Source organism: Schistocerca gregaria, chromosome 10 (assembly GCF_023897955.1).
Source record: "Schistocerca gregaria isolate iqSchGreg1 chromosome 10, iqSchGreg1.2, whole genome shotgun sequence".
Lineage (NCBI taxonomy): Eukaryota > Metazoa > Arthropoda > Insecta > Orthoptera > Acrididae > Schistocerca > Schistocerca gregaria.
In genome coordinates, this window is record NC_064929.1 from 82,842,805 (window position 1) to 82,865,248 (window position 22,444).

A 22,444-nucleotide genomic window follows, 5' to 3' on the forward strand; every position below is an offset into this window, starting at 1 on the left:
GTATCCCGTCGATCGTACAGATGAACACTCTCCTGGGATACGCTACGCTACGCCTCTTCGACCTGTCCACGCAGTTCTGTAAGTCTTGTTGGCTGACGTGTCGGGCGACTCACTTCTCCTCCCGTCGTATCCGACACCTGCCCAACTGGGGACAAGTCTGCAGATCTTGATGGCCAGGGAAGTTTCTGCAAGCTGAGTTTCAGGGGCAGTGTGTGGACGAGCATTGTCCAGCTGGAACATACCATCACGTTGCTGTCGCAAAAGAACGTGTCTGACAACATTCTGCACCTACCGAGCGCTGGTTAGCGTCCCCTCCAGAAACACCAAAGGTGAACGAGGGCTGTAGCTTATCGCAGCGCAGACCATGAGGCCAAGTGCGGGGCCAGTGTGTCACAGACCAACGCACTCTACGGGGCAGCGCTCACCAGGGCTGCGTCATACAAGCGAAAGGTTATCAACTGCGTGCACGCAGTCGAACTCTACATAATTATACGAGAAGAAAAAGTTATATTCATGGCTCTACATTAAGGCTGTTTTACCACAAAAAGGGTGCACAATACTGTAACGAAAATTTCTGACCACCGATTCCATTTTATTTTACATTCCATATTCCACAGGACCATATTCACGAGCAAGTCTCATGGAACGAGTCAGTACATGAAGAATAACAAGAAGAAGAATAGTTACGTAAAATATCCGACAGAGAGAAAGGGAAAATTTGAAAAGAAATTTAGAAAGTTTCTCTGTAAGAACTCCTTCTATTCAGTACAAGAATTTCAGTTATTATCACGTGTGAAAGATAGTGGATAGGAGTTACTAACTCAGACCTGTATATTAAAAAAAAACTTAAAAGTTCAGCATGTAGCCACATTAACAAATTAATCTGAGATGCGAATGTTAAATCACAACTGCAGCATTCTGCATTACCATTTATTGTCCAGGTGGTCCATGGAACCTGAAATTAATGAACGAAACTCTGGTAAAAGGCGTTAACCGGCCGAAGTGACCGAGCTGTTCTAGGCGCTACAGCCTGGAACCGCCCGACCGCTACGGTGGCAGGTTGGATCCTGCCTCGGGTATGGATGTGTGTGATGCCCTTAGGTTCGTTAGGTTTAAGTAGTTTTAAGTTCAAGTGGACTGATGACATCAGAAGTTAAGTCCCATAGTGCTCAGAGCCATTTTAACCATTTGAACCAAAAGGCGTTCCAAAACAACCCAAAGGTGTTTCGTAGGATTCAGGCCAGGACTCTGTGCAGGCCAGTCCGTTACAGGGATGTTGTTATCGTGTAACAACTTACCCACAGGCCGTGCATTATGAACAGGTGCTCGATCGTGTTGAAAGATGCAGTCGCCACCCCGAATTGCTCTTCAAGAGCGAAAGCGCTTGAAACATCAATGTAGTCTTGCGCTGTGATAGTGCCACGCAAAACAACGAGGGGTGCAAGCCTCCTGCATGAAAAACACGACCACACCATAACACCACCGCCTCCGAATTTAACTGTTGGCACTACACGCTGGCAGATGACGTTCACCGGGCATTCGCCACACCCACACCCTGCCATCGGATCGCCAAATTGTGTACCGTGATTCGTCACTCCACACAACATTTTTCCACTGTTCAATCATCCAATGTTTACGCTCCTTACAACAAGTGAGGCGTTGTTTGGCATTTACCGGCATGGTGTGTGGCTTATGAGCAGCCGCTCGGCCATGAAATCCAAGTTTTCCCACCTCCCGCCTAACTGTCATAGTACTTGCAGTGAATGCTGATGCAGTTTGGAATTCCTGTGTGATGGTCTGGATAGATGTCCGCCTATTGCACGTTACGACCCTCTTCACGTGTCAGCTGTCTCCGTCAGTCGACATACGAGGTCGGCCTGTACGCTTTTGTGCTCTACGTGTCCCTTCACGTTTCCACTTCAGTATCACATCGGAAACAGTGGAGCTAGGGATGTTTATGAGTGTGGGAATCTCGTGTACAGAAATATGACAAGTGACACCCAATCACCTGACCACTTTCGAAGTTTGTGATTTCCGCGGAGCGCCCCATTCTGCTCTCTCACGATGTCTAATGAGTGCTGAGGTCGCTGATATGGAGTACCTGGCAGTAGGTGGCAGCACAATGCACCTAATATGAAAAGCTTATGTTTTTGGGGGTGTCCGGATACTATTGATCACGTAGTGTACGTGGGGCTAGATACAAGATTTCCTTGCATACAGAATCCAAGATGCACTCTTAATGGAACAAAATCGACAGATTTACAATTAATTCCCAGGAGTGTGGAGGACCGTTTCTGTGTACAGTGCATGTAAGTGATCTAGTAAAAAGCGTCGGACGGTGCTTAAGGATGTTCGCAGATGATGCGGTTGTTTACAACGAAGTAGCAAAGCCAGAAGACAGTTACGATTTGCGGAAGGATCTACAGAGGATTGATGAATGGTGCAGGCTGATGCATTTGTCGCTAAACGTAAATAAATGCAACATAACACGTGCACAAAGGAAAAGAAATCCACTACTGTACAATTGCACTTTTGACGACAAACCACTGGGAACAGTATCTATAAAAAAATGCCTAGGAGTATCTATTAGGATCGACCTTAACTGGAATGATCACACAAAACTGAAGGAAAAGCAGATACCAAACTGGGGTTCGTACGAAGAATCTTAAGAAAATGCAATTTGTCCACCATAAAAGTGGCTCACCAGAGGGGACTGATAGAAGACCTGTGCGTTTCGTCACGGCATCGTTTAGTCAGCGAGAGAACGTTACAGGGATGCTCGGCGAATTCCGGTGGCGGACATTTCAAGACGCGTGTTGTGCATCACGGACAGATTTGCTATTCAAATTTCGGGAGAGTACTTTCCGGGAAGTGTCGTGCAACATACTACTTAATCGCACATACACCTCGCAAAATGATCACTACGGGAAAATTTGAGAAATTAAAGCTAATACAGTGGTTTGTCGACAGCCGTTCTTCCCAGAGTGACAGGAGCGCTGATGTTCTTTGAATACATAAATTGTCTGGCGGTCAGAGTCAGCAGCAATTTACCGTTGTTGACTGACGACACTGCCGTGTACGAGAAATCGTCGTTCTTGAGCGATGTTCTAAATGAAGAAAAGTGTAAGTTATGCGAATGAGTAGGAAATACAACCCTGTAACGTTGCAGTACAGCGGTAGTGGTGTGCTGTTTGAGCCAGTCACATCGATTAAATATCCAGGCGTAACGTTGTAAAGCGATCTGAAATAGAATGAGCACGTCAGGTTGCTTGTAGGGAAGGTGAAGTCTCCACTTGTGTTTATTGGGAGAATTTTGGGAAAGTGTAGCTCATTTGTATAGGAGACAACATATGGGACACTAGTGCGACCCATTCTTGAGTATTATTCGAGAGTTTGGGAAGAAACTGAAGCGATTAAGAGGCGGGCTGTGACTGGTACGTCCGATAGGTTCGAAGGACACGCGAGTAGTACAGTCATGTTTCAGAACTTAAATGGCAATTGGTGTAGGGAAGGCGGCGTTCTTTACGCATAACACAACTGGGAAAATCTGAGAGAACCGGAACCTGACTGCAGAACGATCCTACTGCCGACCACGAAATAAGATGCGAAAAATTGGGGCAGTCGCTTTTCCCTCGCTCTCTTTGTGCGTGGAACACAAAAGAAAATGACTAGTAGAGGTGCGTGGTACCCTCCGCCATGGACCGTATGGTGCGTTTGATAGAATGTGTGTAGTTGTAGATCACATAGTGGTACCAGAAGTAGGCTCAGCCACACAGCGTCAGGTGGCGTGCGCAGTGTGGATGTAGATGCTGTAGCTAAAATCCAACCCACATTCTACACTTTGTTGCTTCCAAGCAGTATGGATGTAGATGCTTTAGCTACAATCCAACCTTCCACATTCTACGCATTGTTGCTTCCAAGCAGTATGGATGTAGATGCTTTAGCTACAATCCAACCTTCCACATTCTACTCTTTGTTGCTTCCAAGCAGTATGGATGTAGATGCTTTAGCTACAATCCAACCTTCCACATTCTACGCTTTGTTGCTTCCAAGCAGTATGGATGTAGATGCTTTACCTACAGTCCAACCTTCCACATTCTACGCTTTGTTGCTTCCAAGCAGTATGGATGTAGCTGCTTTAGCTACAGTCCAACCTTCCACATTCTACGCTTTGTTGCTTCCAAGCAGTATGGATGTAGCTGCTTTAGCTACAATCCAACCTTCCACATTCTACACATTGTTGCTTCCAAGCAGAATGGATGTAGATGCTTTAGCTACAGTCCAACCTTCCACATTCTACGCTTTGTTGCTTCCAAGCAGTATGGATGTAGCTGCTTTAGCTACAATCCAACGTTCCACATTCTATGCGTTGTTGCTTCCAAGCAGTATGGATGTAGATGCTTTAGCTACAGTCCAACGTTCCACATTCTACACGTTGTTGCTTCCAAGCAGTATGGTTGTAGATGCTTTAGCTACAATCCAACTTTCCACATTCTACACATTGTTGCTTCCAAGCAGTATGGATGTAGATGCTTTAGCTACAATCCGACCTTCCACATTCTACGCATTGTTGCTTCCAAGCAGTATGGATGTAGATGCTTTAGCTACAATCCAACCTTCCACATTTTATGCATTGTTGCTTCCAAGTAGTGCGGATGTAGAAGCAGTTAATTCCATAAATTATCTGGGAGTACGCTTTAGGAGTGATTTAAAATGGAATGTTCATATAAAGTTGATCGTCGGTAAAGGAGATGCCAGACTGAGATTTATTGGAAGAACCCTAAGGAAATTCAATTCGAAAATAAAGGAAGTAGGTTACAGTACGCTTGTTCGCCCACTGCTTGAATACTGCTCAGCAGTGTGGGATCCGTACCACATAGGGTTGATAGAAGAGAGAGAGAAGATCCAACGGAGAGCAGCGTGCTTCCTTACAGGATCATCTAGTAATCGCGAAAGCGTTACGGAGATGATAGATAAACTCCAATGGAAGGCTCTGCAGGAGAGACGCTCAGTAGCTCGGTACAGGCTTTTGTTAAAGTTTTGGAGAACATACCTTAACCGAGGAGTCAAGTAGTATATTGCTCCCTCGTACGTATATCTCGCGAAGAGCCCATGAGGATAAAATCAGAGAGATTAGAGCCTACACGGAGGCATACCGACACTCCTTCTTTCCACGAACAATACGAGACTGGAATAGAAGGGAGAACCGATAGAAGTACTCGAGGTACCCTCCGCCACACACCGTCAGTTGGCTTGCGGAGTATGGATGTAGATGTAGATGCTTTAGCTACAATCCAGACTTCCACATTCTACGCATTATTACTTCCAAATACAGTGGCGAGCAAAAAACATTTTGGTTATCTACTTAATATCTCGTTGGAAGGCAATACAGCAGCTGTTATGAGTAGTTTGGATTCAACAAATAAATAGTAGCAGTATGTGGCTCAGATATCTAAGCACAGTTCACTCAATAGCCTGCTTTGTGAATGCGGAACTGGCGCACGATGGAGTCTGGGATGTCTTCCATAGGGTACAGACCAGGCCAATTTGGTGGTCAAGACAACAACGTGAGTTAGCTGTCACGTCTCTCTAACCAGTGTTATCACGATTCTGGCCTTGGGACATGGAGAGTTATCCTGCTGGAAGGTACGCTTGCTGTCAGGGAAGACCTCAAGCATGAAGGAATGCAGTTCGTATGTAATAATTTTCATGCAGTCGACAGTTGCAATGATGCCGATTACCATCTCAGGTAGTAAACCCAAGTGAATGTCCCCCATAGCGTAATTCCCCCCCCCCCCCCCCCCCCCCCCCTCCATCCGCACCGGTCAGTATCTGACAGCTGTTCGCCTGGATATCGGCGTATCCGGACACGATAAACACTCTTGCTGATACCCCATTATCGTCGCTGTGTGACGAAGGCAGTGAAACAGCATGGCCGGCCGGGGTGGCCGAGCGGTTCTAGGCGCTACAGTCTGGAACCGCGTGACCGCTACGGTCGCAGGTTCGAATCGTGCCTCGGGCATGGATGTGTGTGATGCCCTTAGGTTAGTTAGGTTTAAGTAGTTCTTAGTTCTAGGGGACTGTTGACCTCAGCAGTTAAGTCCCATAGTGCTCAGAGCCATTTGAAACAGCATGAAGGGGAAAAAACTGGGATGTTTGCGAGTAGGACTTGCGCACCAAGGGTACCGTTCGAAGTACTAAACAGATGATCCCCCATCCCGCGAAATCGACAATTTCGACGATTTCTGCCTGTTATCGATGTCGAAACAGCCGACATATCAAACAATGTGACATAAATATCAGTATCTTCGGGCTGGATTGACTTACAGGTTTCAGTTTTTTTTCCCACAAAGCGACTGTACATGTCAGTATATGACAGTTTCGAAATTCGTCACCCATTGCTGAGAAAAAGACCTCCTTAAACGAAGACTCACGGACGGTCGGATAACATCTACATCTACAAGATTACTCTGCAATTCACATTTAAGTGATTGGCAGAGGGTTCATCGAACCACAATCATACTCTCTACCATTCCACTCCCGAACAGCGCGCGGGAAAAACGAACACCTAAACCTTTCTGTTCGAACTCTGATTTCTCTTATTTTATTTTGATGATCATTCCTAGCTATGTAGGTTGAGATCAACAAAATATTTTCGCATTCGGAAGAGAAAGTTGGTGACTGAAATTTCGTAAATAGATCTCGCCACGACGAAAAAGTCTTTGCTTTAATGACTTCCATCCCAACTCGCGTATCATATCTGCCACACTCTCTCCCCTATTACGTGATAATACAAAACGAGCTGCCCTTTTTTGCACCCTTTCGATGTCCTCCGTCAATCCCACCTGGTAAGGATCCCACACCGCGCAGCAATATTCTAACAGAGGACAAAAGAAATATTTTTCCGTGTGATGTAGCTACATATTAACAATTTGATTTTTTCCTTTACTTGTACTGTAAAACGTTGTTTCCTGTCAAATTTCATGTGTCAACGGGGAGGGCACTATAGGTTTTGGTGTGTGAGTTTGTGTCAGAATATGTGACATAATGACATTAAAAGATACCGCCGGTTGTCTTACATTCTTAAATTTTTTATTCCGCAAAGGGTGCCGTGCACCTTATTATGTGACATATATTTCAACTTGATATGTCCAACCGTTCCTGACCAAAATTGTTCTGTCAGGCAGACAGACGACAAAGTGATCCTGCAATGGTTCCGCTTTTACCGACCAAGGTACAGAGCCGTAGAAAGGTTACTTGGTCCAGCTTCCGTAACAGGCAGTCGCTTAACACCTCAACGATGTGACACGTGCCACTCTAATGCCTGTAAGATATCCACGAATCTGCTACAAGGTCCCGGCACAGCCGTATATCTGTCCAGCCGTTGTGATAAGCGCCTGCTACCTTATCACGTGCTGCGTTTTGAGCACACGTTGACGGAATCTGTTGTCTGTCTCCCATCTGGTTACCACAGAGGAAATTACTGTACGGACAATATGTCTTCCAGTGTGTAGCCAGGATATAGTTACATTAGTGCCCAAAAATACAGTGGAAATAGATTTTTTAAAGGGTTCTTCTAAAGTGCACTAAATCTGTTTTCGAAAGCGCATACGAAAGTATGTCCCTTTCAGAGTACGCTGACAAAATAGCCCCATACTTAGCAATCATATACAACCTCTTGCTCGACCAATGATCCATACAGAAAAGGACAAAAAAGCTGCACACGTTACATCAACACGCAAGAAAGCAAATAATAGTAATCCAGTGAATTATAGGCCTATATCACTAACGTCGATTTGCAGTAGGATTTTGGAACATACTGTGATTGTCAATTACTTCGAAGAAACTCGAACAAAACGATGTCTTCACAAGCAGTCAGCACGGATTCAGAAAATATCGATCTTACGAAATACAACTAGCTCATTATTCGCAAAAAGTAGTGACTGGAGGGGATCTCAAATCGATTCCATGTTTTTGTTTTTCCATAAAGCTGTCGATACCCTTCCACAGAAGCGAATTCTTGTCAAATTGCGTGCCTACTGAGTATCGCTTCAGTTGGGCGACTGGATTTCCTGTCAAAGAAGTCACACTTCGAAGTAACTGACGGAAAGTCGTCCAGTAAAACGGAAGTGATTTCTGGCGTCCCCGAAAGAGCTGTTGCAGGCCCTCTGTTGTGTCTAATCTGCATAAAAGATTTACGAGACAATCTGAGCAACTCTCTTACATTGTTTGCAGATGATGCTGTCATTCGCTGCCTCTTAAAGTCAGCAGAAGATTCAGACCAATTGGAAAATTTTTTAGCTATCTCATGGACTGAAAAGTCGCATTCCATTGCAATGCGAGATCATCCACAAAAGCACTAAAACGAATCCGCTGAATTTCGGTTACATGACAAATCATACACATCTAAAGGCTTTCAGATCAACTAAACGCCTGGGATTACAATTACAAATAACTTAAAGTGGAACGATCATATAGTTAATAATGTGAAGAAAGTGAACGAAAGACTGCGATTTAGTGGCAGAACACTTAGAAGACGCGGCAGGTCTACTAGAGAGAGTGCCTACACTAGCCCGCTATGCTCAATGGGATCCTTACAAGACTGCACTGGAGGAGGACATCGAAAAAGTCCAAAGAAGAGCAGCTTGTTCTGTAATTCTAGATTTCCAGAAGGCTTTTGACACTGTGCCACACAAGCGGCTTGTAGTAAAATTGCGTGTTTATTAAATATCATTTCACTTGTGTGACCGGATTCGTGATTTCCTGTCAGTTCGTACTAATTGACGGAAAGGCACCGAATAAAACAGAAGTCATTTATGCCGTTCCACGAGGTAGTGTCATACGCTCTCTGCTGTATCTTACGTATATAAACGATTTACGAGACAATCTGAGCAGCCGTCTTAGGTTGTTTGTAGACAATGCTGCCGTTTATCGTCTTGTAAAGTCATCAGAAGATCAAAACAAATTTGCAAAAGGAGTTAGAAAAGATAGTATGGTGTGAAAATTGTCAATTGAAAGAAAGTAATAAAAAGTGTGAGGCCATTCACATGAGTGCTACAAGGAATCAGTTAAACTTCGGTTACACGATAAATCAGTCAAATCTAAAGGCCGCAAATTCAACTAAATACCTAGGAATTACAATTACGAACAACTTAAATTGGAAAGAACACACAGAAAATGTTGTGGGGAAGGCAAACCAAATACTGCGTTTTATTGCCAGGACACTTAGAAAATGTAAGGTATTACTAAAGAGATTGCCTACACTATGCTTGTCCACTGTCTGTTCGAGTACTGCTGGGCGATGTGGGATCCTTACCAGATAAGATTGGCGGAGTACATCGAGAAAGTTAACAAATGAGCAGCATGTTTTCTATTATCGAAAACAGGGGAGAGATTGTCACTGACATGATACAGGATTTGGGCTAGGCATCATTAAAAGAAAGGCGTTTTTCGTTGCGAGGGAATCTCCTCAGGAAATTTCAACCGCCAACTTTGTCCGAATGCGACGGCGACCTACATAGGGAAATCAGAGCTCGCACGGAAAACACTTTAACTTACAGTCTTCTTCTAGTTCATGCAACTGAAATGTTAATTTCTTCATGGCTGTACTCATTTGCCCTCCTACTTGCCTTTTCCTGAGACTGTTAGACTCTGAAGGACACTATCTTTCAGCCTCAGATGAAGTACTCATCAACCAGTACAAATACACTCCAGGAAATGGAAAAAAGAACACATTGACACCGGTGTGTCAGACCCACCATACTTGCTCCGGACACTGCGAGAGGGCTGTACAAGCAATGATCACACGCACAGCACAGCGGACACACCAGGAACCGCGATGTTGGCCGTCGAATGGCGCTAGCTGCGCAGCATTTGTGCACCGCCGCCGTCAGTGTCAGCCAGTTTGCCGTGGCATACGGAGCTCCATCGCAGTCTTTAACACTGGTAGCATGCCGCGACAGCGTGGACGTGAACCGTATGTGCAGTTGACGGACTTTGAGCGAGGGCGTATAGTGGGCATGCGGGAGGCCGGGTGGACGTACCGCCGAATTGCTCAACACGTGGTGCGTGAGGTCTCCACAGTACATCGATGTTGTCGCCAGTGGTCGGCGGAAGGTGCACGTGCCCGTCGACCTGGGACCGGACCGCAGCGACACACGGATGCACGCTAAGACCGTAGGATCCTACGCAGTGCCGTGGGGGACCGCACCGCCACTTCCCAGCAAATTAGGTTCACTGTTGCTCCTGGGGTATCGGCGAGGACCATTCGCAACCGTCTCCATGAAGCTGGGCTACCGTCCCGCACACCGTTAGGCCGTCTTCCGCTCACGCCCCAACATCGTGCAGCCCGCCTCCAGTGGTGTCGCGACAGGCGTGAATGGAGGGACGTATGGAGACGTGTCGTCTTCAGCGATGAGAGTCGCTTCTGCCTTGGTGCCAATGATGATCGTATGCGTGTTTGGCGCCGTACAGGTGAGCGCCACAATCAGGACTGCATACGACCGAGGCACACAGGGCCAACACCCGGCATCATGGTGTGGGGAGCGATCTCCTACACTGGCTGTACACCTCTGGTGATTGTCGAGGGGACACTGAATAGTGCACCGTACATCCAAACCGTCATCGAACCCATCGTTCTACCATTCCTAGACCGGCAAGGGAACTTGCTGTTCCAACAGGACAATGCACGTCCGCATGTATCCCGTGCCACCCAACGTGCTCTAGAAGGTGTAAGTCAACTACCCTGGCCAGCAAGATCTCCGGATCTGTCCCCCATTGAGCATGTTTGGGACTGGATGAAGCGTCGTCTCACGCGGTCTGCACGTCCAGCACAAACGCTGGTCCAACTGAGGCGCCAGGTGGAAATGGCATGGCAAGCCGTTCCACAGGACTACATGCAGCATCTCTACGATCGCCTCCATGGGAGAATAGCAGCCTGCATTGCTGCGAAAGGTGGATATACACTGTACTAGTGCCGACATTGTGCATGCTCTGTTGCCTGTGTCTATGTGCCTGTGGTTCTGTCAGTGTGATCATGTGATGTATCTGACCCCAGGAATGTGTCAATAAAGTTTCCCCTTCCTGGGACAATGAATTCACGGTGTTCTTATTTCAGTTTCCAGGAGTGTAATAAACTATTCGAGATAATAAACTGTTCGAGATTGGAACAATAAGGAATTATTGTCAAGGTGGTTCGATGAACCCTTTGCCAGGCACTTAATTGTGAATTACGTAGTATGCATGTAGTGTATTGTATTGTATGGAACTGGGGACCTAGAAACGACGGAGAGGCTTCGTCCCCGCCGTAGCCCTCAGTGTCAGTGGTTCACAACCCCGCAACAGGCTCCAGCAGTCCACTTACCCCATCCGCCGACCCATACCCAACCCAGGGTTAATTTTCGGTTTTTCATGGAGGGGCCGTACACCCCTTCTTTTACGTGGCACTACCACAGCACAGGCCTACATTGATGTTTTAAGCATCGTCTTACTTCCCAATGTTGAAGAGCAATACGGGGATGGCGACTGCATCTTTCATCAACTCGATCGAGCACCTGTTCATAATGAGCGGCCTGTGGCGGAGTGGTTACACGACAATAACGTACCTGTAATGGACTGGCCTGCACAGAGTCCTGACCTGAATCCTACAGAACACCTTTGGGATGTTTCGGAACGCCAACTTCGTGCCGGGCCTCACCGACCGACATCGATACCTCTCCTCAGTGCAGCACTCCGTGAAGAATGGGCTGCCATTCCCCAAGAAACCTTGCAGCACCTGGTTGAACGTTTGCCTGAGAGAGTGGAAGCTGTCATCAAGGCTAAGGGTGCGCCAACACCATTCTGAATTCCACCATTGCCGGTGGAGGCAACCAGGAACTTGTAAGTCGTTTTCAGCCAGGCGACCGGATACTTTTGATCACACAGTCTATTTTTTAAAAATAAACCCCAACTTTTTCAGAGCTGTTCAATTAATTCTGTGAGATGGCAAGAACTATGGCCCTTACATGAAGTCATTCAAGATCACCTAACTCACGTTGAGCGAACAGTAGGGCTGAACAAAAATGACTGACAAGGCACAATGCATCATGTAGAGGGTATAGTATGGACGTATTGGAATAACTAATGTCGGGTGATGGTTTTAAAGTAAGTCGCACGACATGAAACTTTGTGGAAACGAGTCGATTTACTGGACGCTAGTTTACCCCAGGGAAGCGTTTAGAGTTGACCGTGGCCGGCTGGGGAACGGCGAAGGGAAGTGACAATAGGTGGCTTAGGGCAGCTCAAGTTCTGAGAAAGCGGTAAAGCGGCGCCACCTCCAGCCACCTTAAGATGAGTGACAGTGAGTGGGTGGTTGAACACAACTCCATGCTGGTGTACCGGGAAACAAACGGAGAACTTGTACGCCTGTTGATAAATGTCTGTCGTCCCATTTTCTGTGAAACATGCGAGAAAGCCGCGCAAAGCTACTGTGGAGCGGTCAACAGAGGTCAAAATATGCGTGTTCGTGACTATGGCAACTTCACGCTGAATTCACAATCTGCAGAGTCTGAAGTAAATCAGGTGAAGAGCAACAGAATGAAATACGCCAGCCTCCGATGGGAACGTAGGACCGAGGAATTTGAAGTACTCTTCTGGGAGTCGGAATTTCGGAAAATATGTTTTATGCAGATGCTAACCTTGATGGGTTGGCCTAGGAGGAGCTAAATAGCAGAATTTGAGAGGAAGGGAAATTTTGTGGGAATTTGTTTACTTCCCAGAGCAGGCATTGGTCGGCGCTGGGAAGCAACGCAAAATTAACGCGACTTGCGCTGGAATTGGCGTAAGTGATTTTGCTGGAGGGGAAAGCGAGGCGAAGAGCGGACTGTGAGAAGTCTCCGTAGTGGTCTTCCGTTCCCAGCTTGCCTAGAGTGCGGACGTGGCGTTCTTTACTCAGCTTGCCTGAGAAAGAGTGAGCATCTCTGCAGTTTAGGACTTAGCAAATGGAACGATTGAGCTTGGAGATAGGAAGTTTCGGTTCAGCTACGTAATAAGCAGGATAGCTAGGAGTGAATAGACGAGCGCTGCCTTGCAGCACCACGAGGTCGGCCGACGTCCACACAGCGACGCCGCGCCGCCACGCTGTATTCGGTGATATTGCGCCCGCTCCGGCCACTCATTAATTTGTTGGATCACGTGGGCAAGGTTTCCTTGAGGGGTTCATGGGCTATGTATTGTAGAATTCTTCTCGCACTTCGCATTACACCTGGGTCTGTCGATAGGAATTGCTTTTGATTTATCGCGCTTTACTCCACGCAAACGCAATTTATTACCACTGCCTGTTAGGAGAGTCATGTAATGTGATGATTGAAGGTCGTGAGTTAAAATAAATCTGTGCTAATCGACTGCATCTGTTTTCAATCAAGTAGTTGAAATTCCAAGTCGCTTTCTTAATTAATTTTATGTTCAACTTTTGCATCTGGTGTTCAATAGCTGAATATAACATCAATGTGCACCCCTTTTTAATTAAAAGGGATAATTTCTGAATCAATTAATGTCAACACTGCCACCGCAGTTCAATCAGGAGTCACAGGGCCGTATTACTTTCTTTCCGTTATCCGACATTGCGGCAGTTTTGCACTCTCTGTTGATCTGTTAGTCAATTAGCTGGGGTGAACACACACCAAAAGCAGATAAGTGACGGGTGGTGTGTTACAATTCAGCAATGACACGTTGGTCTGTCGAGAAAGAAATTGGGATGTGGGTGAGAGAGCGTGTTGTTATTGTTTCCCTGTCGGCAACGCGCTATCTGGCCAGCTTCCTCCCCGCAGCTTTAAATCACGCAGCTGCCAGCGGCTACTTCCTCTTCCCCCTCCGCCAACTGTGCGAGTCTCTTCCTCATACGGCGCGATCCGCTCGTGCGAGGCGCAGCAATTAGTGCAACGGCCCTTGCCGACTCACGAACGACAAGTGTTGCCTTTCGTGACCTTCGGTTTCGAAAGAGAGTGCTGCTTGCTAAAGGAAACCAATAAGCAAGAGATGACGTCGCATTTTGAGGCACAACACCGTGATTTTCTAATTGCCTAGCACTAGTTACGTGCGTGATGAATCGAAATTTCGTTTGAATGTACACAATGTGTACGAAATATCCAGGTTATCTAGTGTTCTTCTTTCGGATGACTAAAAGTTGTCAACTACATTGAGTTCAGAATCTAAGATGACAACATATTTGCCAAAATTAATACGATTTCAAATATGATAGAGAGTAGGGAGACGCTATGTGTGTTCCACGTAAAGAACCGTACAACATATTTAAATTTAAAACTATCGAGGCACAAAATTAAACACCATCGTCATCATCTGCATGTAGCGGTGCACAACCACTGCCGTCGCCGTCGTCGTCGGCATAATCATTGTTATCATTCATACAATGTAAGCTTTCACGGCCGTTATTGACTTCACTTAAAACTTCCGGGCTGATAGGCCGTGGTCGAAGTATAAAACTCTCTCCTGACGTTTCGTCTCCGACTGCGGGAGACATCCTCGTAGGTAAAGCGGCGAACTGCTACGAGAACTCGAGGCAGCACTGGTTATATAGGCAGTACAGAGGGCTCCACTGTGGATCACATGGCGTCGCTATGATGTTGTCTCTGGTAATGCCAACATTCTCGATTGAAAGTAATCGATCGTCACGCTTGCGGTGCAACGCTGACATTCAAATTTTATCCAGTTTAACACCTTCGTCTTTCCTGTTAAAATTATTACGATGTTTATCAATCTCGATAGCCTCTCTATACAAGCGTGCATAATAATTTGAGGTTCTTGGTATGACGCTCGTCTCGCTGAATTTTATTTCATGATCACCTTCCTGGTAAACATGTTCCGCTACGGCCGATTTATCCATGAGACCCAGGCGGCCATTCCTCTTATGTTCAACAAGACGGGTGTTCACACTTCTCTTTGTGGTACCGATGTAAACTTGTCCAGAACTACAAGGAATGTTATATACCCCCGGTGTAGGCAAATTAAATTTTCCTGGTGGGTCTGAAAATAGTTTCCACTCCATACTTGCCTAAAATTTTCCCAATGCGATGCGTGACCTTACTAACGAACGGAAGAAAAACTTTGCCCTTGGGCGACTGTTGTTCGTCGTAACTCCTGATTTTGTGCCTAGAGCGAAGTGCTCGATCTATATCCTTGCTAGAATAGCCATTCATCACGAAAGTTGACCGTAGATGTTCAATCTCATCCTTTAAATAAACAGGTTCACAAAGTTTGTGAGCCCTGTCTACCAAAGTTTTCATTACACCTCTTTCTTGTCTAGGGTGGTGGTTTGAATCTTCGTGTAGATAACGATCAGTATGTGTGGCCTTTCTATACACCTTATGGCCCAACGTTCCGTCCCGTCGTTTAATCACAGACACATCCAGGAAGTTCAATTGCCCATTCCTTTCCGTCTCCATAGTGAACTGGATTTTCGGATTAATGCCGTTTAAATGTGCCAGGAAGGCATCCAATTCCTCTGCTTCGTGTGTCCATACTACGAACGTGTCATCGACATAGCGATACCATCCGGCTGGTCTCTTATCGACAGTCTGCAACGCCCGTTGTTCAAAAGCCTCCATAAATACGTTAGCCACAGCAGGACTGAGAGGACTGCCCATAGCCATCCAGTCAATCTGTTCATAAAAGTTATTATTGTACTGAAAGCAGGTTGTGGTGAGACAGTGTCGGAATAATGCCACATTATCGGTAGGAAAAATATGCGCTATGCATCAGACAGCTTCGTTTACCGGAATCATGGTAAATAACGACACAACGTCAAAACTGACAAGGATATCATCCAGGCCCACGCTCGTTTCCTTTAACTTGTCAATGAAATGAGCTGAAATTTTAATATGACTGTCTGTCCTACCAACAATAATGACTTTTCGATTGCTTTCAATCGAGAATGTTGGTATTACCAGAGACAGCCTCATAGCAGACGCCACGTGATGGACAGTGGCGCCCTCTGTGCTGCCTCGAGTTCTCTTCGCAGTTCGCCGCTTTACCTCCGAGGATGTCTCCCGCAGTCGGAGACGAAACGTCAGGAGAGTTTTATACTTCGACCACGACCTATCAACCCGGAAGTTTTAAGTGAAGACATTGTTATCATTGTTGGTCTTATTACACTCTCCGATCACAATGTGACCACCTGCCAGAAGCCCTTTGCAGCACGGAATGCTGCGAGACCCGTACGGAGTGTCAGAGCGGTTCAGCGGTGTGGACGCATGGCGACTCCAGGTTTCTCGTGGCGCGACCAGTCCGATAACCGTCGTCTCACCGACTCGCGATTGGGTTTAACCCTTCATTTGGCAAATGGTGAAAATAAAAACAAAACAAAATTTCAGTGCCTGAAGAAATACAATTAGTCAGTTTTAGACATTTTTGACAAAAATTATGATAACAATGAAATGCTGCTTACAAACACACATTTATATATATATAACAGAAAAAAAGTGTTTGCCAATAACCTCAAGCAAAAGGTTTCCTGTTCGTGAATAACTTAATTTATAACCACATTTATGTATTCCTGCTGTGTAATAGAACTGTTTCATTTTCCCTTCTAGTTCTTCTTGCAATGGAATTTTTGGAAACAGTTCCTCTTTGGCACGAAGCACAATACTAAACTAGATTGCATTTCGAACACATGACTGCAGAATATCCAGATGTTCAATAATGACGATCTTTGGGACCGTATACAGGCCAATGCTCCATATTATACAAATCGGACATCTTGTGTAACAGTCGGAGCTGTTGGCTTCCTCCTCTTCTTTTGTGATGGAGTTACGTCTGTTGGGGGCCTTCCTACTTTCCTTTTCCCTGAAAACATCAAACCATTGGCAATATCTGCCCTGAATGACTTCAATGAGGTCATCTTGTCCAGAGATTTTCTTCGAAATACCAGCCAGGCATTTACAACACTCAGATCTAGCACAAATCGGAACAAGCTCATGTACCAACGCCTAGTTTTCATTGGTACTCTGTAGAGTATGTCGACATACCAGCAAGATCAACTCCTCCCATACGCTGCCACTTGCACTACAAGGATTCACTGCAGAAGGTCCTTGCACGTGTTCAGCTTCTGAGATCAGAATCAGTTTCTGCTATAACTAGGTTATGGAACTGAGATTGACGATCTGGAATGTAGTCTGGATCATCATCACTACAGTCTGTCAAAACAGAGTTCAGAGTCTTCAGATTCGCTTAGATCAGACAAAGCCGGGTTTTCTCGTGGAACTACTATTCCTCTCGCTTTTTTTTAATTCCATAAAATATTCTGGAATCCATAGCTAAAAAGCCCATGAAAATAAAAATGTCTACTCTGTCACGCCGTAAGCATATGTAATATACTAATGGCACATGTCCCAACTATGGGCAATGTTGCTCACAGGCAACATAAAAGTTTTATACTATTTACGTAATTCAAAACAATATTAGATTGAAATATTTCTGCTGTAAACTCACGTCTGGGTATTTCTTGAAGAAAATCTGCTAATTTATTGAAATCCACTCTTTCAGAACCAAAATAAGACACCCCTGCTGCTCACACGAGGAGATCTCTGTAACACCGCTGCACAGACTGCCATCTTGTGTGGAAAACCTTGAACTACACTTGGCCACTGTTTCTATGTTTCGATACAGTGTATCGATACGTGGAACTGTTTCAGTGTTTCGGAACGGCTGTAATTCACTGTTTCGCAACAGTGGTGTTTCATTCCGCCCCTGTCCCGGATAACCGGAGCAGATTCGATCGAGGCCCAGACACAGAAACTGTATCGTTGTTTCTAAATAAGGCTGTTTCAGTCCACCTGTGCTTGGAACGGACTAATTGTATTGAAACAGTGGTGTTTCATTCCGCTCTGTGTCGGACGAGGCGTAGAGTGACAGTTATTAGACATATATACAAATTTGATGTAGGTATAATTGCAAGCAATCTGTTTGATGTATCATTGATAGTGTACTGGTGAACGGGAAGAGCTGGGAAGCATGGTGAATTTATAGTAACGGTTCGAAACACCTTGAAAGACAAAAATTTTTTCTGTTATATTTTGTTATTTATTCGAATTATTTGGCATCATTTGTGAGGCTATACTCACTGTGCCTATTATCCACAATGATTCCCTTTGTGTGCATGGAAATTAGCAGGATGGGTATATTACCCATACGGAATGTTGGAATCCCGGAAGCATATCCGTTGTTTCTGCAGTTTGCTCCCACCTCCAGTTCCGTTCGTGGTGGTTCTTCTGTCTTCAGCTATGGCTGTCCTCAGCCAATTGAAAAGTATGAAAGTCACACGACACGAAAGCAGCGCATTTGCTGCATGAAATACGAAACTGCCAAGACGCCTAAGTGATAGTTTCATACTTTCTGCGATATGATTAGCGCTCTCGCACCTCATTCGTGTTTATATGGACATACTTATACAGTAGACATTCAAGATGATAAAATGTGTAGGTTTATTAAATTACAAAACACAAACTGTTTCACTGTTTCGAAACAGTTACGTGTTTCAGTTTGCCCATCTCTACCTTCAACTATTACAACAACTGACATTCGCAGTGTGTAAAGGAACGTTGCCTGGAGGCAACAATACCAGTAAAAGGCACTGGGAAATTTGTTGTTGCTTGAGATCAACACTGCCAAATAAAGGGTTAAATATGGGCAGTTTTGTGGCCACAGGAATACACAAATTCGCTCATGTGTTTGCAGTACATCACCTCTGAGCTTTAACATTACTCCTTTTACCATTAACGAAAACATTACTTCACACAAAGACCACGCAGCACGTAACTCGAGGATCTTCCTCTCGTTGCATCGGCAACTGATTTCCTTCCAGACGAATGTGGAACGAAACGAAAGCTCATTCCTCCATTATGACCCTCCAGTTTCGTCGTTGTCAGCTCCTCAACAAACAGCGCTGCCTCTGCAATCGCGTGAGTATGGTTTACAGGCCGTTTGTCACAGCCTCTGGTAGACAAGACTGTGGGGAAACAACAGTTCCTCAGACGTACAAATTTGGAAATTTTTGGTAAGTTGCTATGGGTCCAAACAGCTGAGGTCATCGGTCACTAGGCTTACACACTACTTCATCTAAGTCAAACGAACTTCCTCTAAGGACAACACACACACACACATACACGCCCTAGGGGGGACTCCAACCTCCGACGCGGGCAGCCGAGCGAACCGCGGCAAGGCGCCTTGGACCACGCGGCTACGCCGCACGGCCTTGAGTCGTACACTGATAACCTAAGATACTGTGGTCATCTGCTTAGGAGCGCAATATATCAGCATTCTGTCTGGCGTGGATTTAACAAGTACGTTGCCGGTTTGCGGAGGTATGTGGCCCAAGATGGTTACGCATATATCACGAATTCTATGTCTGCCAGCTATACCGCGCAAGCCAACTTACGGTGTGTGGCGGTGGATACTGTATGTAAAAGCGTCTGTTCTACTTTTGCTGTTCCAGTCGCGAATAGTTCGCGAGAAATAACGATTACTAGTAACCCTCTGCGTGGACTAGAATGTCTATAAAACTTCCTGGCAGATTAAAACTGTGTGCCTGACCGAGACTCGAACTCGGGGCCTTTGCCTTTCGCGGGCAAGTGCTCTACCATCTGAGCTACCCAAGCACGACTCACGCCCCGTCCCAACAGCTTTACTTCTGCCAGTACCTCGTCTCCTACCTTTCAAACTTTACAGAAGATATTCTGCTCAGTTGGTAGAGCACTTGCCCGCGAAAGGCAAAGGTCCTGAGTTCGAGTCTCGGTCCGACACAGTGTTTTAAACTGCCAGGAAGTTTCATATAAGGGCACACTCCGCTGCAGAGTGAATATCTCATTCTAGAATGTCTGTAGTTGTATCCTCACGGTGTAGTCGAGAGGTATACCTAGGGGAGAGCAATACACTAACTGACTCTCTGACTCTTCGAGGAACGTGCGCTGTGTAACTTTAACAGCAGACCATACCGTGATGCAGAACGCCTCTCCTGTAGCGTCTGCCACTCGAGTTGGCTGAGCATCTGCGTGACTCTTTAGCTCTTACTAAATAAACCTGTAACGAAACGCACTGCTCTTCTTCGGACCTTCTCTATTTCCTCTATCTCTCCTAACTAATGCGAATCGACACATTGACGAGCAATATTCCACTATTGGTCGAACTCCCATTGTTGACGCACTACATTTCCTGAGGCTTCTTCCAGCGAATCTCAGTGTGGCATCTACCTCACACGCGATTAATTTTATCCGGCCATTCCACTTCAAATAGCTCCATCCGCAGACTTGTAGATATTTTATGAAATTAGCTAGTAGAAGCCGACCTCGGGGAAGATCAGTTTGGATTCTGTAGAAATGTTTGAACACGTGAGGCAATACTGACGCTAAGATTTATCTTAGAAAATAGATTAAGGAAAGATAAACCTACGTTTCTAGGATTTGTAGACTTAGAGAAAGCTTTTGGTAATGTTGAGTGGACTACTCTCTTTCAAATCCTGAAGGTGGCAGGGGTACAAAACAGGGAGCGAAAGGCTATTTACAGTTTGTACAGAAACCCGATGGCAGTTATAAGAGTCGAGGGGCATGAAAGGGAAGCAGTGGTTGGGAAGGGAGTGAGACAGGGTTGTAGCCTATCCCCGATGTTATTCAATCTGTATATTGAGCAAGCATTAAAGGAAACAAAAGACAAATACGTAGTAGGTGTTAAAATCCATTGAGAAGAAATAAAAACTTTGAGGTTCAAAAAATGTTTCAAATGGCTCTGAGCATTATAGGACTTAACATCTCAGGTCATCAGTCCCCTAGAACTTACAACTACTTAAACCTAACTAACCTAAAGACATCACACACATCCATGCCCGAGCAGCATCGAAGCTGCGACCGTAGCGGTCGCGCGGTTCCAGACTGAAGCGCCTAGAACCGCCGGCCTTTGAGGTTCACAGATGACATTGTAATTCCGTCAGAGACAGCAAAGGACCTGGAAGAGCAGTTGAACGGAATGGACAATGTCTTGAAAGGAGGATATAAGATGAACATCAACAAAAGCATAACGAGGATAATGGAATGTTATAGAATTAAGTCGGGTGATGCTGAGGGAATTAGACTGGGAAATCAGACACTTACAGTAGTAAAGGAGTTTTGCTATTTGGAGAGCAAAATAACTGAGCATTGTCGAAGCAGGGAGGATATAAAACGTAGACTGGCAATGGCAAGGAAAGCGTTTCTGAAGAAGAGAAATTTGTTAACACTGAATATAGATTTAAATGCCAGGAACTCGTTTCTGAAAGTATTTGTATTTTTACCTCTATGTCTACATTATTCCGTGGTTTATTAAGTTTGAAAATTTATTCTGACTTTTGATCATCCGGTACATTGCGGTCGGAGTTTAGAAATTCCCGTAGATTTCAGATGGGTAACCAGGGGGCAAGTTGCAAGGGATCCATAGCGTCCATTGGGTACAGATTAGAGGAATATAGCCGGCCGCGGTGGTCTCGCGGTTCTAGGCGCGCAATCCGGAACCGTGCGACTGCTACGGTCGCAGGTTCGAATCCTGCCTCAGGCATGGATGTCTGTGATGTCCTTAGTTAGGTTTAAGTAGTTCTAAGTTCTAGGGGACTGATGACCAGAGCAGTTGAGTCCCATAGTGCTCAGAGCCATTTTTTTGGAGGAATATAATGGGTGCCTTCCATTACTACTTCGGTACTCAGGGAAGTCCAGATCAATATCTGCCTAATAATTATCCAGCTCCCACCGGCCTGCGTCTGTGGCGTTAACCAGATGTTCATCTGCATGACGGCGCACCCAGACGCGATTTGATGTAACGAGAACCAGGTGACAACTTTCCATTGATCCACGGACCAACTTCCACGATCGTGTGCGACACTGCAATCTTAATCGGCATTGTTGTTGTGTCAACATCCGAAAGGGTCGACTGCTGCGCAGAACCGTGTTCAACAATATACACTGAACGGTGTGCACAAGGACTGTACTCTATGGCTAGGCGCAAATTGAGACGCGTGTGGCGCGACGCAGCGCAGCGCGCCTCTTTGTGACATCGCAGGTTCAAATGGGGCCACAGCGCAAACTGCGACGCGACGCGACCGGGACGCGACACGCGCCTGCGCCAGGTCGCGCGCCGTTGAGGTTGAGGCACAGTTTCTCGCGCCGCGCGTCGCGGTTACCTCGCTAGCACCGTGGGAAATTTGAGGCGGGGAGCGGAAAACTAGCCCGGCCATATGCTCACATCGGAACGGCGCATACCAGCAGTGGTAGCATTGCCTATACGATAAATATTGCCTTACTGTGGACTAAATTTTATTGCCTCTGGGTAGTGTTTCGTTTTTCGCCATTTTAACGCTCCATCTTTTTTCGTTAGTACATTATACTTTTCCGTTATTTATATCTGTGTAGTTTTGTTTTGTTTTGCCAAGAAAAAT

At 45.7% G+C, this 22,444-nt stretch overlaps 1 protein-coding gene across 1 annotated transcript in view; it reads left to right on the plus strand.

The window, feature by feature from the left end:
- The window catches only part of LOC126293741 (uridine phosphorylase 1), a 424,249-nt gene that overhangs the window by 3,836 nt on the left and 397,969 nt on the right, over positions 1-22,444 (plus strand). The gene's annotated exons all lie outside the window — the stretch shown is intronic.